The sequence below is a fragment of the Mixophyes fleayi genome, chromosome 1, assembly GCF_038048845.1.
Source record: "Mixophyes fleayi isolate aMixFle1 chromosome 1, aMixFle1.hap1, whole genome shotgun sequence".
NCBI lineage: Eukaryota > Metazoa > Chordata > Amphibia > Anura > Limnodynastidae > Mixophyes > Mixophyes fleayi.
The window spans coordinates 213,066,140-213,090,003 of NC_134402.1; the positions used below are offsets into that span (position 1 = coordinate 213,066,140).

The 23,864-nt window shown below is 40.5% G+C and overlaps 1 protein-coding gene across 2 annotated transcripts in view; it reads left to right on the plus strand.

Moving 5' to 3' along the window:
• The first annotated feature begins 2,685 nt into the window (after positions 1-2,685).
• The window catches only part of TBXA2R (thromboxane A2 receptor), a 110,141-nt gene continuing 88,962 nt past the window's right edge, over positions 2,686-23,864 (plus strand). The window contains exon 1 of one of the 2 annotated variants that reach the window (XM_075204889.1): positions 2,686-2,848. The gene's annotated coding sequence lies outside the window, so the exon portion shown is untranslated. Of the gene's footprint in view, positions 2,849-2,879; positions 3,072-23,864 lie in introns of those variants that run through there. The other variant, XM_075204894.1, reaches the window with a different exon arrangement.

A 23,864-nucleotide genomic window follows, 5' to 3' on the forward strand; every position in this document is an offset into this window, starting at 1 on the left:
TACTGTTGGCATGACACAGGACTGATGGTAGCGCTCACCTTTCCTTCTCCGGACAAGCGTTTTCCAGATGCCCCAAATAATTTGGAAGGGGATTCATCAGAGAAAATGACTATACCCCAGTACTCAGCAGTCCAATCCCTGTACTTTTTGCAGAATATAAGTCTGTCCCTGATGTTTTTCCTGGAGAGAATTGGCTTCTTTGCTGGCCTTCTTGACATCAGGCCATCCTCCAAAAGTCTTCACCTCACTGCATGTGCAGATGTACTCACACCTGCCTACTGCCATTCCTGAGCAAGCTCTGCACTGGTGGTGCCCTGCTCCTGTGGCTGAATCAACTTTAGGAAATGCTCCTGGCGCTTGCTGGGTATTCTTGGGCACCCTGAAGCCTTTTTCACAACTATTGAACCTCTCTCCTTGAAGTTCTTGATGATCTGATAAATGGTTGATTTAGGGGCAAGCTTACTAGCAGCAGTATCCTTGCCTGTGAAGTCCTTTTTGTGCAAAGCAATGATGACTGGACGTGTTTCTTTGCAGGTAACCATGGTTAACAGAGGAAGAACTATATTTTCAAGCACATCCTTTTAAAGCTTCCAGTCAGTTATTTTAACTCAATCAGCATGACAGAGTGATCTCCAGCCTTGTCCTTGTCAACACTCTCACCTGTGTTAGCAAGAGAATCACTGACCTTATGTCAGCTGGTCATTTTGTGGCAGGGCTGAAATGCAGTGGAAATGTTGTTTTTGGGATAAAGTTCATTGTCATGACAAAGAGGGACTTTGACATTAATTGCAAATCATCTGATCACTCTTCATGACATTCTTGAGTTTATGCAAACTGCCATCATAAAAACTGAGGCAACAGACTTTGTGAAAAATAATATTTGTGTAAATCTCAAAAGTTTTGGCCATGACTGTAGTGTGTTCACTTATTATTTTCCATATTTCACCTAACTATACATTTTCCAAACAGGTCCCAACATTCCAGGATCCATACAAGAAACAAGTACCAGGTTGTAAAAGCTGCAATAACAGGTAGGTGAGAGCTACACTGTTTAATACATAATAAGTCATGTCTAAAGAGGCTCAGCCACAGCTTATGCTGATCATGCCTTCATCATTATGTGGCCACACCCCCTTAGACGGCAATGCTGTGTGCCGGTGGTGCACATGCCTTCTCCTACTATGTGTGGAGTGGGTGGGGGAATTTGGTGTACCAGGGACTCAAATTCCTCTTGGCGGCTCTAGTTTCATTACACACAATACTGCATTCCGGCAGCACTCATCTCACTCTATTTATTTTTTCATACTGAGTCTTGATTTTGGAACTCTCCCCCTGGATTACTTTACTGGGAACTAATCCCCATGCATTCTGGTGCTGATTGTGTTATTAATATTTGTCATATTAAATAAATTACACTTGCCTAATGTTTAGACTAACAGATTAATATACAACATACTGTGAGTGTTACCATAGATTTCCTATACTGAATATGGACCGTGCAATACTGTAGTTAATTAGCTTTATTTAATAATTAATTAATGTATTAAACAGCGTATTTTCTCATTCCAATCATATCTCAGTAAAAAATATTTCTCCCTGACTGATCTCTTCTATCATACAACCGCATTCTGAGGTAAGTTTAAACTTACTGGTGTCTGGGTACAATTTTGTAGTTTTATTTCCCCTGACCAATGCTCGTGACTCTAAATTTGCTTTTCGTCTCATGATTTGTACACCATTGTCAGGTTTGGGTCCTAACATTAGCTTCTTTTGAGTTGAATTTGGATTGTTATTTGGACTTCTACCTTTATCCCTTGTTTTTCTAAATTTAGCTCTATGGTCCTACAGCAGAGTATTGAAGTTTTGTGCATAGTACCTTGTGGCATTTAAGTATTGCTGAGCATACCAGGGGGTAAATGTATTAATGTCCGGATTCTTCAACTCCGGCGAGTTCGGCGTCTTCTTCCCTTTACAATGCAGCGCCGCTTTAAATTTAAGCGCTGAAGACGCCGAACTCGCCGGAGTTGAAGAATCCGGACATTAATACATTTACCCCCAGGAGTCTGTGTGAGGAGAAATGGATTCCAGGAGTTTCTGACAATAATAAATATGCTCATAAATGTCTGCCTCTACTGTGTGCCCATGAAAAGTGCCCTTTAAACAGAAAACCAGAATATATACATGTCATGAAATTTTCTAGTCTGATATCAACCTTCCCTTCAAGTGCTAAATGTAGATTTAACACAATAAACAATTTATCAATAAGTACAGGCACACATATGCCTGCTAATTATTTCAATCCAGTGCATCAAGAGTCTTAATTTTGAGAAACTAATAAAACAATTTCAGAGCATAAACTGAGTCTGTTCTGGCATGTTAGCCTTTCCACAATTCAATCTACGTTAGTGTTTATAGGTTAAAGGAATTAAAGCCAATGATATTCAGGCTTTGCACTGTCAGATGTACACTTTCAACTGAATGCCTGAAAGCAGAAACTATTTGTTTTGCCCTAACACTGTTGCATTATCCTCCAAAGTGTATTGATTTGCCCACCTTGTCTGCTTAAGTCAAGCTCTCCTCTGGGATGCATTAGATGTAATTGGTAGGTTTCATAAGGCTGTTTTGCAATATGTTTTGCTGTCTCATACCAGAGAACTAAAAAGGGGAAAAAACAAACTCTACACTCTTTCCTTTGTGAGCTCAAACACTGGCACACACACACAGACACAACAAGCACGAGCACACATACAGCACCCTGCCAGCTGTTATTTCTAACAGTCAAGACTTTAGACTAAGGAAACTCCCTCTGTTACCGAAAAGGACTGTTTGCGGCACTTAAGCAGCTATGGCAAGTACAATGTTTCTTTGTTTCTTTTGGGATTTACTAAGGGTTTTGAAAGAAGTCGTTCTTGGGCATGAAGGCAAGAGATGCTAGAATGTGGATTAAACTACATTGCATTTCAAATTCCTGAATAGACTTTCAAAGCTCTGCATCACGGATAGCATGATGATAGCATTACATGCAATCTGTTATTGTTTAAAGCCTTAAGAAAACTCTGCAACATTGAAAGGTATGTGCCAACTGATGACATATACATAATACTGACAATACATTCGCTGTGAGATAAAAGGTTGAAGTGTGTGCATGTATAAAATTTTTGAGAAAATTACTTTATAATGTAGCAGGCACATTATGATATAACAGCAGCAATGTTTAAAATCAAAGTAAATATTGGCTATATTATCAAACAAGCTACAAGACCTATGGTTATTTTAAGCACTATGTTGACATTGTTGTAATAGATAGCTAGATAGATAGATAAATAGATAGATATATAGATAGATGGATAGATAGACAGATAGATAGATATCCAGAAAGTTATAGATGTTAGAAGTATGTGTATGTTTTCACCATTTTCTTTCCTTGTCTTCTCCTTATTTTCCATTTGCTTTCTATTAGTGTATTTTCTAACAAATCACAATAAATTTGAAGAGGCTGCAATTAGTTTAATTACACAACTAATCTGATGTTTGTTCTAACAAGAGCTGTAAAATGTAAAAAATATGGTTCTTGACCATATTATTAAAAATCTAGACTGTCACTGGTATCCTGATAAAATGTATGGGGTCAGGTACAGTAATGCATAGCATCTATAATTAGCTGTAGGATGGGCAGATTGCTTAGACCTAACTGCCATATATGCAGAGGTGGGTGGTCATTATAACTTCACAAATTATTACTTGACATAGAGTAACCTACATATTTACCCAAGTATAACTGACAACTTTGCCCTTAGCTTTGGTTCCCAAAAATTATGAATTACTCTGTCTTTTTTTTCTTATTTCTACAAGGTCTACCCTGCATATTAGATCATGTTGTGTGTTGATGACTAAATCTAAAACTAAACAGTTTTACATAGTTATATCTTCAAATAGGTGCAGGTATATCCTATAAAATAATGAGAAGACCATTCATATGCTACATGGGTACCCCAAGTCAGGATTTCTGAATTGTGATCCTCAAGTAGTCCCAAGATGTAATAGTCATGTGAGGATTTCCTTATAGTGTACTGCTTCTGTAGTTATTGCACCTAGTCCAACAGATGGTGATCCTGAGACTTTGGGAATACTTTAGGGTTGATAAATCCAATTCTAAATTTAATTGAAGGCTTATTTGACAACATTACTATTATTGTTACCTGCAGTCCAATGACTATTGGATAATGCAATCACATATGTTGATATAAAATGTGATACAAAATTGTGTTTTTTATTCCCATGTATACAAACTTTCAGTATTCAAAATAGTAGCTGGTTTTGTACATGAAGTAACAATATATTTATATGACACAAATGTTTCTTACATCTCTGTAGTCAAGTAGGAATACATATAGGCAAAATATGTGTACATACTGTCAAATGTTTAGGTTATGTATCTTTAATAAGGTACCATTAATAAATATATATTGCTCATATTTTACTGTGGTTATTTTTCACTTGAACACAAATGTTCAGTATAACGTAATCAACATCAAGTTATTATCGCCATAATGATCGGACAATAAGGAGTGACCAAACGTATTGTGCAAGAAAAAGAGCTTTATATATCTATGTCAACTATTGGATATGTCTACACTTATAGGTAAAAAGTGGATAATATTTGATTATATGAGGTGGGAGGAAATCTCGGCTATCTCTTGACTGTCACTTATTTTTGGACAGGGAAGGATATTGTCCACTTCATTATACCTATATGTGTGGATATATGTGCTTAGGTGACATGCATACAGAAGTATATATGCTTGCAGAAATCTTATGCACCTCTCTCTTTGGCCATTTGACATAAACAAAGGACAGAAAGTATTACAGTATTACAGTTTTAGAGACAAATAGAATGCATATGATTCAGTCTGTGTTAAAGACCTGTGTATGAGTGATTGCATCAAGGTACATATATTATGGACAAATGTGTTTTGATTGTCCCATTGATCGAGTATCATGGACAATGGTTCTGGAAGATAAACATTCCTTTAAGCTTGATACCACTGGAGATATTTTTTTAGATTAAAAAATGCAAATAAAAACTTCAATTGAGGTCCCTGTAGGCTTCCCAAATATGTTTATTTGTGATAAAGGCATGTGAATGCATTCAAAATGATGCAATGTAAACACAATGTACACAAATCCTAGTGCTTAAGGAGTCATTAATAACAATGAGGTTTTGTTAGATCCATTTAGTGATTCAAGAGTTAATAATGCTAGTAAAACACATTTAAGTCAGGGTAGTGGGCATGAGGTATTACACTAATCAGAGATACAATGCCACTCAGCAACAATCATGTTTTGCTAAATGTGTACATAGTGCAGCAAATTGGTAGCACCAGATTTGTGATGGACTGCCATAATAGAGAGAATCAATAAAACATTCATAATGGCACACTGTGTTGGACACTGAAAAAAGCCATGTTACCTAAGTCTAACCTCTTGTCCACAAACCTTCAAAAAAAATTATTTATTTTCTTTCTACAGTACATGCTTTAAGATTTCACACTAGATAATACTTAAACAACATTATATCTGACAAAATGTGCGCATGCAATTATATAACCATATTGTAAACGATACTTGTATGCATTTCCTTGTAAACACAATGCTTTTGTAAATGTAGCAAAATCTGTAAAGGAAACAGAATATGAAAAAAATGTGTGTTAAACCAGAAGAGAACTTAAAATGAAAAACTTTTTCTTAAACTTTTAAGAAAATTTACCAACTACCATTTTTAACTGTTATGGTAGTTAAGTAAAATTAACATATAAAAGACAGCAATCTAAACAAATGGTCTTAGAATCAGTAAATAACAATTCTCACAGGTCCAAGCCATTGGTCTAGTGCCTGTAATCTGTAGTTTAATAGTTTCAGTAATAGGATGCCAAAGTTTTGTTCGATATATTAAAACGATGGGGTAATATTGGAAAAATTTAAAAGGAGCTGTCCGAGTTGCGACAATAAAACATATCCAGACTGCACTTCTTTTGTGTGGGGTGGTAAAAACTAAAAATCAAACACCTCTTTATGACTATGAGCTTTGGTGATGTGGACGTGTGGTGATATTTAACTTTCTCAATTGGAATATTATATGAATTGATATTTTGCATCTAGAATTTCACAATTATTGTAAACAGACCCATTCAGTGTTCTATTGATCATTCTATGCACCCAATTGAATTCCCCATTTTTGAGTGTGATAAAGCAATATATTTCTAGCTTCATATCATTCTCTTCTTCATCTTTTCACGCTATCGCGACCAAAAAACGCCTTTTTGCAATTTTGTTATTTCCCAATAGAATATCCAAATCAGTTCTTTTCAATTACTAATTTTTATTGTGTGAAATTATTATGGCCTATCTACTCGCCACACTTTTGGTGGCAAAAAGACTCAGGGGCAGTGCGGACAGTGGAATTCGAGCACACATGTATATTTTATTCTGAATAAAATATAAAAACACTTTTAGATATTAAAACAAACCCTTAAAAGCCAAAATTGCTAGTTACGAGTTCGTGACAACATTATTGCCATTGTGGTTAAGTATCACGCCTTAAACCTGTTCTGTTAAGGCCACTTCATGATGACATTATAAGAGACCAACTGAGAAAAAAAATAAAAATTTGTTTTCAGTACAGTCCAATAACACACTAGCATTGCATGTCTTTAAAAAAATTATTTTTTTTTTTAAAGACATGCAATGTAAACACAGCCTATGCATTTGATATGCAGCTCAAATGCTGTGTATACATTTGCTGGATGTGTTTGCATATACATCCAGATGCAAGTGGCACAGAGCTTTTCTGAATCATTTCAAAACTTCATTTATTTTAATGAGGGTTCCAGCAAAAATGTGGTCTTGTAATGAATAGGATATTGAAATAAATAAGAGAAGCTCTGTTAGCGGGAGCTGATAGCGAGCTGTTGCATTGGCTTTTATGAGAGGCTTTTTTCACATAGGATTACAAAGACAAATGTTCCCATTGTACTAGAGTGATGATAATTATCATCTTTAATTTAGAAAGCGCCATCTTAGTACTCAGCCCTGTACATTGAGTGGACCATGATACAAACAAATAACATACAATGACAGAAGGTAAAGATGGCCTTTCCCAAACAATCTTAGAGGTGGGAGAACTCATTCACATCAGTCCCTGCCCCATTGGGGCTTACAGTCTAAATTCCCTAACACACACACAGAAACAATAAATATGTACGGAAGCAAAAAAACAATTGTAGCCCCTGGTGTAGATACATGTTCTTGGATAAAGCCACTGTGCTAATTCTTGACTCCAGGCGGTTGATGAATACAGGTACTGTGCTAATTCCTGGCTCCGGACAGGTAATAACCACAGGCAGAGGAACTGGCTCTGGGCAGTTGCTAGTTACAGGCATTGTGATTACTTTCTGGCTCCAGGCAGTTGGTAGTTATTAAATTAGCTGTTTGTATGGGCAGCAATCTGAATAACCAACAATATTTTGTTTTATAATAAAGTGGTAAATTAGGGCTTGAGGAGTGTTTTATTCAATTAAATGTTTCGCTTTTTTTGCTTTTGTGCAACTGCATGTCCCAGCATGCAGTGTTAGCTATAGACTGGGCATGCTGTACTTGTGGTTCAATACGCACAGGCATGCTCTTCTAGTCAATGACTGCCAGTGCATGCTGGGACCTGAAGTTTCACAATAGTTGGCAGCAGTCCCTCAATAGTTGAGGCAAAAAACACATGGGGAATAAATTTGGATCTCGGATGTGAAACTTTAAAGATTTGGGCGAGAGTGACATATGAATTTACTTTTGCTTTATAATCATGTTTTATTCCAATTATAGACAACTATACTTACTAAAAAATAATATAATTACAATATTGTGTTTAATTTTAATGTTTTGGTTAATAAAGGCATAACCACAATCAGACAATTAATGATTGCCAGCTCCATAATGATCTGTTATGAATTGAATGACAAATACCTTCTCCGTCAGTTTTGCTTTCAACATTATACAAATTTAATGAATTCCTCTGTAGTCCCTTTGCATTTTTTGAAAGATAATAAGCCTGCAACAATTCCTTAATTCTAATAAAAAATATAACAATTAAAATGGATGTATTACTCATTTATTAATGAACACTTTGAAATAAATGACTAAAGATGTATGGTAAGTAATGTGTGAGGTTCCAGTTTCAGGATCATTCTGAATTCCCCAATAAAGGGTTACACTTCTGGAGACTGGAGAACCCATTCAGATAATTCTGAAATTCTTCCTTATTTCAGAGATTTGCCTTTTTGCAATTAAATTTGGGAATTATTTCTAAAATACATAACAGTCACTGGAGAGTTAGGCTCTTCACAGTGCATGAAAGGTAAAGAAGGCAGTCAGCAAGCATTAACAAATGTCACATTTGAGGAATTTGGATACCAGATGCAGAATTTTTTTGAGACCACCTCGATACATGATTAGAACAGAGATTGTTTGCCACCAGAGGGGGGTGCTCACACCGTGTTAGAGAATGGCTGTGCCTCTTTGGACATGACATATTATAATAAAATTGTGTTGCTCTCTTCTACCTGTTATTGCAACTTTCACAACCTACTACTGTTTTTTTGTCTTGACTCTGTTATGTTGATGTCTGCTTGGAAAATCTTAGTTTCTAAGTCAATTAACAGGTGATCCCTTACCTCACTTTAAATCATAGAGTAGAAATATAGATAATAGATAATTCCCTAGCACTCTTTCTGAAGAGTTTATGTGTGCATATATATGAACAGATAGCTCCTAGGCAAGAAGGTAATACATAACAATATTTGACTCAATATCCACCATAAACATATCTACATACAATTGGGACATTCCAGAATTTTAGAAGTAAACCATTCAAAAGAAATAATTCAAATAAAGCTAAATTTAAATGGAAAAATGTAATTCTATCTTTTTTGTCATTTAGGTCTGCATGGAAATATATATTAAGGCTTGTTTAAAACTATTGCCTATTGCAACAAGAATCAATACATACTATTCACTTAAATGACTATAAGGACAGAATTTTGTTTTGCCTTTTATATTTACCTTTGTTTGAGTTATATCTTTTGAATTGTTTACTTCTAAAATTGCTGGGATGTGGGATATGACATGAATGATCATCCATTGAGATGTGTCTCTGTGTCTGCAGTGCAGCCAGAATGTATCAACGCTTGTTACAAGGAGTGTGCAGTAAAGATAGCTCTGCAGTTTCATCATGGAACTGTTAATACACTGTGCAGTCTGCACACAACAGACACAGCAGTGGTATCCGGACTAGAGGCATCGACAATGACTTGAAATAAAAAGGTGACATTAAGGTAAACAAACTTGGGTAGGCAGCTCCAGCACAGGCCCCCTGGCAGTGTTGATTCATGCAATGGTCATGGATAGAAGGTTTAAGAGCACCCCTTTTCCTTAGCAGGAGCTGCACCATCAAAAGCAGTGTCTCTGTTGATGTGGACACAAACTCAGATACACCAACAACAGCAACATTTGATAAAAATGCAAGACATTTACTTACTAGTGCAGACAAACCAGACATTTCAATGATTAAAAGAAGTTAAAGCATTGGCAGCTGAATGTGTACAATTGCCCCAATCTGAAGAGATTATATAAATTTTTGATTCTGATAGTCATATGATGAGGGAATCAGCGCCATAGTGGCAGATAGATTTCCATTGCATTTAGGTAACAGTCAAAAGACAGATGATGAAAGTGAAAGTTCTAATGGGTCACTTAGTTTGCGATTTTCTCCCCAATTGTTATGCCCAAGACTGTGTCACAGTTCTTACACCAGGTCAACATACTTTTCTTCGCTGGCATGCAAAATTTGTTCTCACTAAGGGGTCTATTTATTACCCTTCGTTTTTTTCAATTGATAGTTTTCAATCCTTATCTCCTTGATAAGGATTGAAAAGTTACGGCAATGTATTAAAAAACTTCTCAGGGACAGCAGTGCCAAAAGTTGGTGCATGCGCACTAGCATCCTAGACGTTAAACTGTAGGATGAGTGACAGGGAGGGATCACATGATCCCTCCACACATGTGCTGTCCAGCTCTGCTCTCGAAAGTTTTCAGAAATGTTAATGTACGCCAGCTTCAGATGTAAAATGTAAAAAAAGAGAAAATTTTCTCTAGCTAGACTTTAATACATAGCGGTTCTGAGCACTTCCCATACACTGTTATGCGGAGTGCTCAGAAAAACTATAGGAAATGCAAAGCAGCAGATATCTGAGATATCTGCTGCGATGCTTCAATAATACATAGTAATTTCACATTAAACCCCCGAAAACTGTTGTTTTCGGAGGTTTAACACAGGGAAAATGCTTGATAAATAGACCCCTAATAAATCCTACATAACCAAGAGGGTTATATTTCATGTTACAGAGAAAAAGGCATTGCACAATTTGAAAAAGGAGGCCCCAATCAGATTTTGGGGCGTCATAAGTAGCAAAAAGCCATCAATAACTATGTCATGGCAAAATCCAAGCTTCTGGATGGGGCCTACTGATAATCAAGTTCAAGTTGAAACTCCTCACCTACAAAGCCCTCAGCATCTCCTCTCCCCCTACATCTCCAACCTTATTTCTACATACACACTGTTGCCACATTACCTCACTGATTTCCTCTTCGCACTCCCGCCTCCAGTATTTTGCCTGTACGGCTGCTGTCCTGTGGAATGCACACCAACACCCTATTAGATTAGTTACTAGCCTGCATTGCTTCAAATATGCCCTTAAAACTCATGCTATTCCTTTTGAATAGATAATCATATATGCTTAAATACATACACTCAACACATTATTGTAAGCTCGCAAGCAGGGATCTTTGGTCTCTATGTCTGTCTGTAATACCCAGCCTAGTTCAGCCTAGTTTTATCCCTGTATTGATTACAATTGTAAAATGCTACAGAATATGCTGTGGCTATATAAATAAATTTTAATACTCATAACAATATATGGGACAGCGATACTTATATTAGGAAAGATTACACAAAGATTTATCTTCATTTGAGAAGTTATATATATTATTGTTAACATAACAATCTTCAATAGTAATTTAACGCATAATATAAAACAATCTAGTTTCCTAGGTTTAATTTTTATTATTTATTATTATTTTTCACATCGCTGTACATAGGGGGTTAAACATACAACAAAACTACATAAGTACATATAGAAAAACACAACTGTGACAGAATAATAATTATTCAGAATAATGTTAAATAATTAAAGCAGAATAATAAATGCATTGTGTGGCATACAAAAACAATTCAGCATAAGACAATCCAGGGACAGAGAGCAGGCAGACATGAGACATAGGGGAGAGGCTCCTGCCCATGTGAACTTACATTCTAAAGAGGGGGGTAAGGAGACACAAAAGGAGGAAATTCGAAAAATAAGCTTAGTGGGTTCAAAGGCCTATTTGAGCAATGTACATGAAAGTGCTGGGGCCTAGACGGTGCAGAGGTCATGATGGTGTCCAGGAATAGGTGGTGTGGAAGCCTGAATGGTATAGGGATGTGCACCGGCCACTTTTGGTGTCTCGTGTTTTGTGTTTTGGATTCGGATTTTCTTGAGGTTTTGGGTTCGGATTTGTTTCGCAAAACACCTGCCGAAAGGTTTTGGTTCGGATTTAAGGTTTTGGATTCGGATTTTTTTTGAAAAAAGCATAAAAAGTTCAAAAATCAAGTTTTTGGGCTTATTTTCACTCCTACGCAATTATTAACCTCAAAAACATTCAATAACAATCATTTCCACTAATTTACAGTGTATTCTGAACACCTCACAATATTGTTATTAGTCCAAAAAGATGCAACGAGGTATCTTTCTGGACTGCGTAGTGGAGTGGTCCCCACAATATAATAAGAAAACCATCAACTGGTCTTAATCGCACCAAAAAATGTACCTGGACTGCGTAGAGGAGTGGTCACCACAATATAATTTAAAAACCCTGAACTGGTATGAATCGCACCAAATAATGTACCTGGACTGCGTAGAGGAGTAGTCACCACAATATAAAAAGAAAACCATCAACTGGTCTGAATCGCACAAAAAAATGTACCTGGACTGCGTAGAGGAGTGGTCACCACAATATAATTTAAAAACCCTCCACGGGTCTGAATTCCCCAAAAAAATCTGGACTGCGTAGTGGGGTGGCCCCGGTACCCAATTTGATACCGGGGCCACAATATAATTAATACACCCTCAACTGGTCAGAATTCCACCAAACAAGTATCTGGGCTGCGTAGTGGGGTGGCCCCTGTACCCAATTTGATACCGGGGCCACAATATAATTAATACACCCTCAACTGCTCAGAATTCCACCAAACAAGTATCTGGACTGCGTAGTGGGGTGGCCCCGGTACCTAATTTGATACCGGGGCCACAATATAATAAATACACCCTCAACTGGTCAGAATTCCACCAAACAAGTATCTGGACTGCGTAGTGGGGTGGCCCCGGTACCCAATTTGATACCGGGGCCACAATATAATAAATACACCCTCAACTGGTCAGAATTCCACCAAACAAGTATCTGGACTACGTAGTGGGGTGGCCTCGGTACCCAATTTGATACCGGGGCCACAATACCTCCTCCAAGTTCCAAGTGTAGTGTTTATAATATATTAACACTACACTAATTCTAGCACGACAATACCTCTTGTTTTAAATAATGACAGGGCATTTAACTTTTGATTTAATTTTTTGAATTTGTTGACATTTTCTTTTACTTTTTGAACATGGCAAACGACTGTTGAATGGTCACATAATGCCAAAAAAAGAGTTGCAAGATGGAATTGTCCTTGGGCCCTCCCACCCAACCTAATGTTGTTGAAATAGGACATGCACACTTTAACAAACCAATCATTTCAGCGACAGGGCCTACCAAACAACTGTGGCTAAAATGATTGGTTTGTTTGGGCCCCCACACCAAAAAAACAATTCATCTCTCCCTGTACAAACTAAACAGGCTCTACTGAGGAAAGATGTCGTCCTCATCCTCAACCTCTGATTACTCTCCCCCTACAGTGTGTACTTCCTCCTCCTCACACATTATCAATTCGTGCCCGCTGGACTCCACAACCACAGGTCCCTCTGTACTATCTGGAGGGCAGTGCTGTACCTCATTGAGGATTTGATTATTCATTTTTATAAACATCATTTTTTCAACGTTGTGAGGAAGCAACCTCCTTCGCCGCTCACTGACCAGGTTCCCCGCTGCACTAAAAACTCTTTCCGAGTACACACTGGAGGGGGGACAACTAAGGTAAAATAGAGCCAGTTTGTACAGGGGCTTCCAAACTGCCTTTTTTTCCTGCCAGTAACAATATGGACTGTCTGACATGTCTATTTGGATGGTGTCAGCAAAATAATCCTGCACCATTTTTTCAATTGTGACAGCATCCAATGCAGCGACAGTAGACATGTCTGCAATGGTTGCCAGGTCCTTCAGTCCGGACCAGATGTTATCAGCATCCCCGCCAGCGGCTCTTTTAGGAAAACTGAGCTTTTTCCTCGCAGCCATAGATGTGGAAGAAAATGAGGGTGGAGCTGTTGGCATGTCACGGTCCTCTTCAGAGGACAATCTCCTGACCAGCAGGTCTTTGCACCGCTGTAGACTTGTGTCCGCCGGAAACAGAGACACAACATACGCTTTAAACCGAGGATCGAGCACGGTGGCCAGAATGTACTCCTCTGACTTTAAAAGAGTGACCACCCTCGGATCCTGGCAAAACGTACGAAGGGCTACATCCACAAGAGATACATGCTTGGTGTAATCGCAATGGTTTACCAGCTCCTCCCTCACTTTCTCCAGCTGCTTCTGCAACAGCCTGATCAGGGGAATCACCTGACTCAAGCTGGCAGTGTCGGAACTGACTTCTCGTGTGGCAAGTTCAAACGGCTGGAGAACCTTGCACAACACGGAAATCAGTCTCCACTGCGCTTGACTCAGGCACATCCCCACTCCTTTGCCTATGTCATAGGTGGCTGTGTAGGCCTGAATGGCCTTTTGCTGCTCCTCCATCCTCTGCAGCATATAGAAGGTGGAGTTCCAGCGCGTCACAACCTCTTGTTTGAGGTGATGGCAGGGCAGGTTCATGCTTTTTTGATGTGCCTCTAGTCTGCGGTAGGCACTGGCTGAATGCCGAAAGTGTCCAGCAATTTTGCGCTCCACCGCAAGCATGTCCTGCACACCCCTGTCACTCTTGAGGTAATGCTGCACCACCAAATTAATGGTGTGGGCAAAACATGGGACGTGCTGGAAATTGCCCATATTTAATGCCCGCACAATGTTACTGGCATTGTCTGACTCCACAAATCCCCATGAGAGTCTAAGTGGGGTAAGCCACTGGGAGATAATTTCCCTCAGTTTCTCTAATATGTTGTCAGCGTTGTGCCTCTTATTAAAGCCTGTAATACACAATGTTGCCTGCCTTTGCACGAGCAGCCATTTTGTAGATGCTGCTACTGATGCAGCTGTTGCTGTTGCTGCAGAAGGGGATGCATCTACCCAGTGGGCTGTCACAGTCATATAGTCCTTCGTTTGCCCAGAACCACTTGTCCACATGTCCGTGGTTAAGTGGACAGTGGGTACAACCGCATTTTTTAGAGCACTGAGGACACTTGATCGTACTTCTCTGTACATCTTTGGTATCGCCTGCCTAGTGAAGTGGAATCTCGACGGGATTTGGTACCGGGGACACAATACCTCCATCAACCCTCTAAATCCCACTCCACTGATGGCGGACACCGGGCGCACGTCTAACACCAACATTGCAGTTACAGCTGCAGTTATACGCTTTGCAATAGGGTGACTACTATCGTATTTTGTGGTCATGGCAAACGACTGTTGGACGGTCAATTGTTTTGTGAAAGACTTCCCCTCTGGGAAGATGACCGACTAACAGCAGCAACAGCAGCAGTGGCAGTAGTAGGCGTACCGCTGCAGGATTCCTCGGATGAATCCCGTATTGAAGAGGACTCAGTCTGGCTGCTGACTTGGGCTGCAGGACTGAATCTGATGGAGATCGTGGAGGAAGTTGAGGAGGGTGTTGCTGGTGTGTATCCAACTGGACCACGGGATTTAGGTGTCCCTGTACCGATGACGGCCCTAGCCCCAGTTCCTGAACTAACCACTGAACTATGAAGGTTATTCAGGTGACGTATAAGGGAGCATGTCCCTAGGTGGGCAAGATCCTTACCCCTGCTTATTTGAGCTTTACATAAGCTACATATGACCATACATTGGTTGTCCGGATTTGGATAAAAATAACTCCAGACCGAAGAGGTGCATTTTTTGGTCTTCTGACCAGGCATGACGATGGGCTTTTTCATCCCATGGACATCAGCTGTTTCCCCCCCTGGTGCCTCATTTACAATAACCACATCACCATCCTCATCATCAAGTTCCTCCACAGCGCCAGCTACATCATCAATAGCCTCCTCCCGAGCCACCTCTTCCCGTACAGTGATGGGAAGGTCAGGCTTGACAACCACCAACACCCTTGGACTCGCCTTGGGGATTTGTGATAATTTCTCTTTAGAAGGCAGAGTTGTTTGCTGTTTTGTTGCTGACAGCATAAGTCTCTTCAATTTTTTATAGGGGGGGGGGGAGGAGGAGGGCTAAGATCCTTGGGTGAAGCTGAACCACTAGTCATGAACGTGGGCCAGGGCCTAAGCCGTTCCTTGCCACTCCGTGTCGTAAATGGCATATTGGCAACTTTACGTTTCTCCGCAGATGATTTTAAGTTTCTCTTTTTGCTACTTTTACTTAACTTGGGCTTTTTGGATTTTACATGTTCTGTACTAGGAGATTGGGCATCGGGCTTGGAAGACGACGTTGATGGCATTTCATCGTCTATGTCATGACTAGTGGCAGCAGCTTCAGCATTAGGAGGAAGTGGGTCTGGATCTTTCCCTACTTTATCCTCCAAATTTTTGGTCTCCATTATATGTAGCACAAGATACTGCAGAATGTGTGAACTTGGTAATATTGCAGTACCAATGGACTTATAGTGCTGGATTGGTTTTGCAAATTTAGTTATAATTTTTTTTTTATTATTTTTTTTTTTAGGTTTTTTTTATAACTTTTTTTTTATTTTTTATAAACTTGGGAATAATGGGTAAATAACTATGCCCTTAGAAGCACAGAGCACAGGACACAGCACCACTGGACTGAACAGGACACAGCACAGGACCCAGCAGCACCACTGAACTCAGCAGGACAGAGCACAGGACACAGCACCACTGGACTGATACTGCAGAATGTGTGAACTTTGTAATATTGCAGTATCACTGGACTTTTACTGCTGAATGTGTGAACTTGGTAATATTGCAGTACCAATGGGCTTATACTGCAGGATTAGTTTTGCAAATTTTGTTGTAATTAAATTTATTTTTAATTAGGTTTTTGTATTTTTTTTTATAACTTTTTTTAAATTTTTTAAACACTTGGGTATAATGGGGAAATAACTATGCCCTTAGAAGCACAGAGCACAGGACACAGGACCACTGGACTGAACAGGACCCAGCACAGGACCCAGCAGCACCACTGAACTCAAAATTGACAGAGCACAGGACACAGCACCACTGGACTGATACTGCTGAATGTGTGAACTTTGTAATATTGCAGTACCACTGGACTTTTACTGCTGAATGTGTGAACTTGGTAATATTGCAGTACCAATGGGCTTATACTGCAGGATTGGTTTTGCAAATTTTGTTGTAATTAAAAAAAATTTTAATTAGTTTTTTGTATTTTTTTTAATTAGTTTTTTTAAATTTTTTAAACACTTGGGAATATTGGGGAAATAACTATGCCCTTAGAAGCACAGAGCACAGGACACAGGACCAATGGACTGAACAGGACACAGCACAGGACCCAGCAGTACCACTAAACTCAAAATTGACAGAGCACAGCACACAGCACCACTGGACTGATACTGCAGAACACAGCACAGCACAGCACAGCACAGAACAGAACTAAACAGCACAGCACAGAACTAAACAGCACAGCACAAGATCTACCAGGACAGAGGACCACCTAACACACCCTCCCTCTACCCTGATCAATGCCCGAGTGAAGATGGCGGCGACTAGCGGGGGATTTATAGGATCCGAGTATCGCGAGATCCGACAGCGGGATTATGACTCCGAGCCTCGGTTTCAAGTTTTCATTTGGCGCCAATACCCGGATCTGTCTCGGATCTGACTCAGATCGGCAACGTTCGGGTGGGCTCAGATTCACGAAATCCGAGTGCGCTCATCTCTAGAATGGTAGCAATTGAAGTATTACAGTGGCAATATAATCAAAGTGGTAAAATAACATAAAGACAATACTGTAGCAAAGCAATATTTCGACACAGCAATGTTATGGTCGAGCAGTATCACGGCATAGGCAATGCACTACAATAATGGTAGAGTTTAGAATTAAGGGCAGTAAATACAAAGGCAATGGGAAAATTGTGTAGGAGAGGCTAATAGTGGAACAAGAGCAGTGTTAATGTAGAGGTGAGAAAGTTTGCGAAAAGCGTATGTAACAATTCAAAGGGTAGGGTTCAGAGAGAGAGCAGGAGTCAAGTAGCTGGATGGTTAGAATGAAGCAGGGAAAAATGAGAGAAAACAAAGCTATAATTACCAAGTTACTATGTCCAGTTCAGTGAAATAAGAAGTTCAGTGGCAGCAGCAGGGGATGCTTGTGACATTAGAGGTTGTTCCCTATGTGTTCCACTGTGTTGTTTAACTGTGTATTTCCTACCACTTTGCGAAAAAAACATTTATGGCCTGATTCATGTTTGGACGCATGTCCATTTGCATAGTGCATCTTGGACCTGATTCCTTAAGGAACGTAAATACCGATATTTTCCGTATTCTGCATTAAATTACACTGTGCATGCCAATAAACGATATATACGCCAAAGAAGGCAAGTGTATGCAATTCATCTTTGAGTGTAAAGGACATTTGCTATAGAGTATGATTGCATGGGCGGAACGGGAGGGGAATGGACGTATGCAGGCGCGGATTGGGAACTTAAAGTGGCCCTGTAAAAAAGTCTGAAAGTGGCCTCATGAAGGCAGGGCCAAATAAATGGTAGGCGGGGATAGTATGTGTGTGCACCCAGTGTGTCTGCTCGTGTGTGTGCTCAGAGTATGTGTGCCCAGTGTGTGTACCTGTATACGTGTGTCCTGTTCTTGTCACTTTCACCTCCTGTGGCTGCTGGTGTCTTTAGCTCAGTTGCTGCTTGTCTGGATCCTGGAATGTTGGAGGCCCTATTTGGAAAAAAATGGGTACATGAAATTTAGGAAACTCCAACCATCCCTGACATTAAATCAATAACATATACATTTACTAAATAGCCATCCTCTCCCCAAACTCGGCACCACATTCAATTAATGACCTCTAGCTACCCCATCTTAAATTAATAGGCCCCACCAATAAATTAAATTGCCCCACCATCACCCCACAAATAAAATATTACCCTTTAAATAATTAGCCCCCACCTAAACACCACCATTAATTTAATAGCCTACCTCCCACAAACATTATATTATGAACCCCCCTCACACTCTATTTTAAGAACCCCCCTTCCCTTCCATCCCTTGCACTTAATATTAATAACCCCCCCTTCCATCCCTCGCACTTAATATTAAGAACCTCCCTCCCTTCCATCCCTCTCACTTAATATTAAACCCCCCTCCCTTCCATCCCTTGCATTTAATATTAATAACCCCCCCCTTTTTTTAAAAAGCCCCCATCACACTCACACACTATATTAACATACTCCTCCTTCCCTTACACACTATCTATATATTAAAAGCCCCCATCCGCTGTCTGAGACATGCAGACAACCTTTCCTGCCGCTCTGCATGTCTGGCTGCTTCCTCCTATCGGTGCTATAGATAGGAGTCACATGGGACGCGCATCACGTGACAGGTGCCGTCCCATGTGACTCCTGTCTATAGCTTTGATAGGAGGAAGCAGCCAGACACAGAGATCCGCAACGCTGCCACATTAAGGAAGGTGACTGGTCCCGAAGAAGGGGCCAACCACTACCACACTGACCCCCTCCGCTAGCACCCCATTTTTTAAAAAACAAAAAATACATTTGACGGCCTCCTGAGGCCACCACCCTACCGGGAAAAGTCTCAGTAGCTTGTATGGCCAATCCACCCCTGGTCGTATGAACATAGTAACAGTTAGGGTATGCCAAGCTCGAGCGCATGCAGCAGCATCCAATTGAAGCTTTGGGCAGCATCCAATTGAAGCTTTGTTTTCAGTCCTTTCACTTGCAAAAGTTACAGGTCAGGGTTAAGTGCCTATTATTGGTGATAAAAGTCCTGTATGCATGCTAGAATAGGTGTTTGCAACCAAGTTGCAATAGACATGAATTTAAATGCCAAACTCCTCCAGCGCAGATCATAACAGTATAAGCACAATATCTCCAAAAGCCTCCAGCATATAAACTTCAGCAGATGTTAAGCTATAATACTCTTTACTCCACCTGTACTTTGCTTGTTTGCATCCATTAAATATAATTACACTGCTGCATACCCGGTGTTACTGGATACAGTAGTTCCTCACACTCTAAGAATATTTGTCTCTCTCAACTCACAATGGGCATACTTCAAAGGTTCATGCTCATGCTCCAACCAGAATTGACTGATATCCGATTATCCAGGGATTCTTCTTGCCACAGAGCAACTAATCCCTTCCAGGGACCCTCTTACTCCAGCCCGACTGTTGCATCTCACGCTGCCACTTTCAGGGACCCTTCAATTCTTACGAACCACGCTGCAGTACTGTGCAATACAGGTACATTAGATATTCAGACAGACCTTAAACATCCCAATGTCCAAGGACTCTTCAGATACAATTGTACAACCACAGGACTCCATCTACATCTCACTATGGGGTCTCTACTTCCTGAGTAGCCGACTGCCTAATCGCTGTGAATCCCCCTCACGTTATTGAGGCCTTTTTTTTAAGTGGCTCTCTCACAGGGGGAACCTCCTCCCCTAATTCAGCTCCTGCTAGCCAGCTGCCTCTGTAGCGACCCCCCCCTCAAATTATGGGGGCCTTTTCAAGGGGTTCTACACAGGGTCTCCTCTCACATCATATGTGGCTTCAGCCAATCACACTCACCACTTCCAAGGGATTCTGACTGTAATTCCATACCTCAATTTCCAGGCACTGTCATCCAAAGACTTTCCTCCTTAAGACTGGTGGGTACTCTCCCCATCTTCTGCACACTTGTCACGCTGCCAAAACTTCATGCAGCTATCCACATTGGTGCCCCTGAAGGTGGGGATCCCTTTGTCACTGTCCTCTCTTGACAAGACACTCTTCAATATGGGACTGACTACTCCCACAACAGGGGTCACTAAATTGAGCTTTGCGATGCACCCCCCATTTTCTGCCCCCCCCCTCTTTCTGGTGTTTTTATAATGGGGCTCTTTTCCTCTTACTGGGGATCAGTTGCATGTGCCCATGTGTGCACCCAGAAGACACCTTGCCTGGGAACACCCTTCTCCTTCCCAGGTCCTGGCTAAAAATGTCTGCTCTCTGCTCACACCTGTTTCCTCTGTAACTATCACTGGCGCTTCTGAGCCCTGACATTGGCCACACCCACACCATTGACACGGCCACCTCGTACATCGCTTTGGGAAGTCTATCTGGTGACGCAATGGCCCATGTCACTGGCGTCAACTCCCAGGATGAGGCACTTGCCTCAGTGTAGTTACAATCCCCTCAGTGACCTCATTTGCCATCACCAGGGGGCGGAGCTACAATTTGTTGTGCTACATGCGTTACATTTTTTCGCCATCTTAACCCAGGCATCTCCACTTTCCTACATGCGTTACAGGTTCATGAGCTGTGACCTATCCCTATAAGTAGTTTTAGTTATAAAACTCAGGGACTGATTTATCAAAATGAAGAAAAGCCCTACTACAGAATAATATGGATGTTATTGACGGAAAAGGGGCTTGTTTTAACTTTGTTCTATACTTTAATGGGGTTACTGCCGGCGAACGTATTTATCAAGCATCTCGGTGCACGCTGTTCTTGTATTGCCATCCTCAGATGGAGTTACAAACAAAACATTAATTGTTGCGTACACACTTTTTACACTATATAGCTTCAGATCTGCTCTTCATCTGTCATAATGTCTGCTGAAAAAATCGCAACTCTGCACACTTTATGGAGATCTGCCTGGTCGTGAGTGCTTACACATTTCAGAATTTGCCCAACATAGTTCTATTTTTTATAGATATTTTTAGTCCAGATATAAAATCAAATGAAATGCTACCATGTGCATTGGTATGATAGAACATGATCGTGGGAGTGTACACACTAATGCAATATCGGACCTAACAGTCGTTTATCGTGTGATTGGCACGATAATTAGATGAAAAACCTGTAGTGTGTACGTAGCTTTACTGTACATTATTTTTGTAAGGTGCAGTGAAATTATGCAGTAATTTAATTAACAAATATTAAAGACAAGATTAATCATCCTTATCCAATTAATAAGGCTGGTTAGCAAAATGTGCAACTACTATTTTCCATTTAAATGTATATGGAGTGTAGACATAGGCCATTGTATAATGCCTCTGTTATAAAGTCCAGTGGTCCTATAATGCAGGGAGTACAGTAAAGTATGACTGCAACATTACAACTATGAAGAAGCAAAGTGTGTTGGGATATTGTATTTATATAGTGGAAACTATGATATTATAATTTGGTATGAATCATAAACTGTCATTTAATTTATAATTAATGTATTTCTATGTTCATATGATTGCTAGGTATATATAGTGGCTTATGTAACATTAGTGTAGATATAACAAATATCATTTTTGAATTTAAGGTTAATCTGGATAAACTTCTATATGTGTCTTTGTTTCTTGCTCTAAAATGTAAAAATTCCCACATTAGCCATATGTGGAAAAATTTACGTTTGACATATAGATGACAATAAGACCATGTCACCAGGGCCGCCAAGAGGGGTGGGGGACAGCTACTAATTACCTGGGCATGCCAGGGGGCCCGGCCTGGGTCCTCACTGCTGACGGTTTGTCATTTTCTTGTTTTTTTTTAACTTTATTTCACTCCCAGCATTCAGTAAGGAGCGAGCAGAGAGGACCAAGAGAGAAGAGAGAAGACAGAAGAGAAGAAGTGAAAAGAGATGAAATAAACCAATACAAAGGTAAGTAAAAGAATGGAGGAAAGCAGAAAGGCACAGGGTGATGAAGAAGAGGGGGGAGAGAAAGACACAGGGTGATGAAGAAGAGGGGGGAGAGAGAAAGGCACAGGGTGGTGAAGAAGAGGGGGGAGAGATAGGCAGTGGGTGATGAAGAAGAGGGGGGAGAGAGAAAGGCACAGGGTGATGAAGAAGAGGGGGGGGGGGGGGAGAAAGGCCCAGGGTGATGAAGAAGGGGGGGAGAAAGGCACAGTGTGGTGAAGAAGAGGGGGGAGCAGCATTGCACAGAGTGATGAAGGGGGGACAGCATGGCACAGAGTGATGAAGGGGCGGAGAGCAGCATGGCAGATTGTGAAGAGGGTCAAAGGCAGCATGGCAGAGTGTGAAGGGGGCAATAGCAGCATGGCAGAGTGTGAAGAAAGGCAAAAGCAGCATGGCAGAGTGTGAAGAGGGGCAAAATCAGCATGGCAGAGTGTGAAGGGGCAAAAGCAGCATGGCACAGAGTGATGAAGGGGTGCCAGGAGAAGGGGGGGAGCAAAAGCAGCATGGCACAGTGTGATGAAGGGGTGCCAGGTGAACGGGGGAAAAGCTGCATGGAGGGCGCAGTGTGATCATAAGGGGGCACAGTGTGGTGATGATGAAGGGGCACAATAATGTGTATGTGATGGCACAGGGAGCTTTTGGCAATGTAGTGTTTGTTGATGTAGGTGGTGGCTAATTAGTGGGTGCTATTTTGTTTGTGGAGTGATGGTGGGGCAATGTAATAATGGGGACTAATAATTTAAGATGGGGTGATTTGGGGGCTATTGAATGTGGGGATGAGTTTGGGTAGAATGAGGTCTCTTTATTAAATGTGACAATGAATTATTTAATGGCAGTGATGATTGCAGGAAATAGGTATATTTATGAGATGTAAATACTAGTAATTTAATGCTGGGGCTGTTTGTAGGGAGGGAAAAAGTTTAATTTATTAAATGGGAATACTATTATTTTAACGTTTGGGCTGGAGGAAGGCCTAATTATTAATCTTGGGTGCTATTGATTTAACGCCGGGGCTGGTTGCAATTTTCTAAATGTAACCATTTTTTTTTATTATTATTTTTTTTAAATACGATTTATTAGGAACATCTTATCTTGAACAGTATTACAAAGTAGAAAAATTCTTGAAAGGTACATTGGTGAGATGACAATTGCACATATAAATTTAACAGTGTGTATGACACTCTCTCACATAGCTTTTACGTAACCAATTTTGTTTTCCAAATAGGGACCCCAACATTCCAGGACCCAGACAAGCTGCAACTAAAGAAACCTGCAGCCACAGGTGGTGAAAGTGACAAGAACAGGTAGGAGAGAGCAGGAGAGTCTGTGAAATGTTGTGATTCTAGTGGGACAATCCCAATTTTTGGTGAGTGTTCTGCCCAATGTAAGGTGCAAGCCAAGACTGTGAACTCTTTATCTACACATTGCATTCTTTATATACTACACTGCGCTTTTTACCCAGGGCCATCTTTTCCATTGGGCCTGGGGGCCCCACGGGCAAGGGGGCCCCATAGGCAGGGCTCTTAATTAAAGTAAATAATCCTGTAAAAGAAAA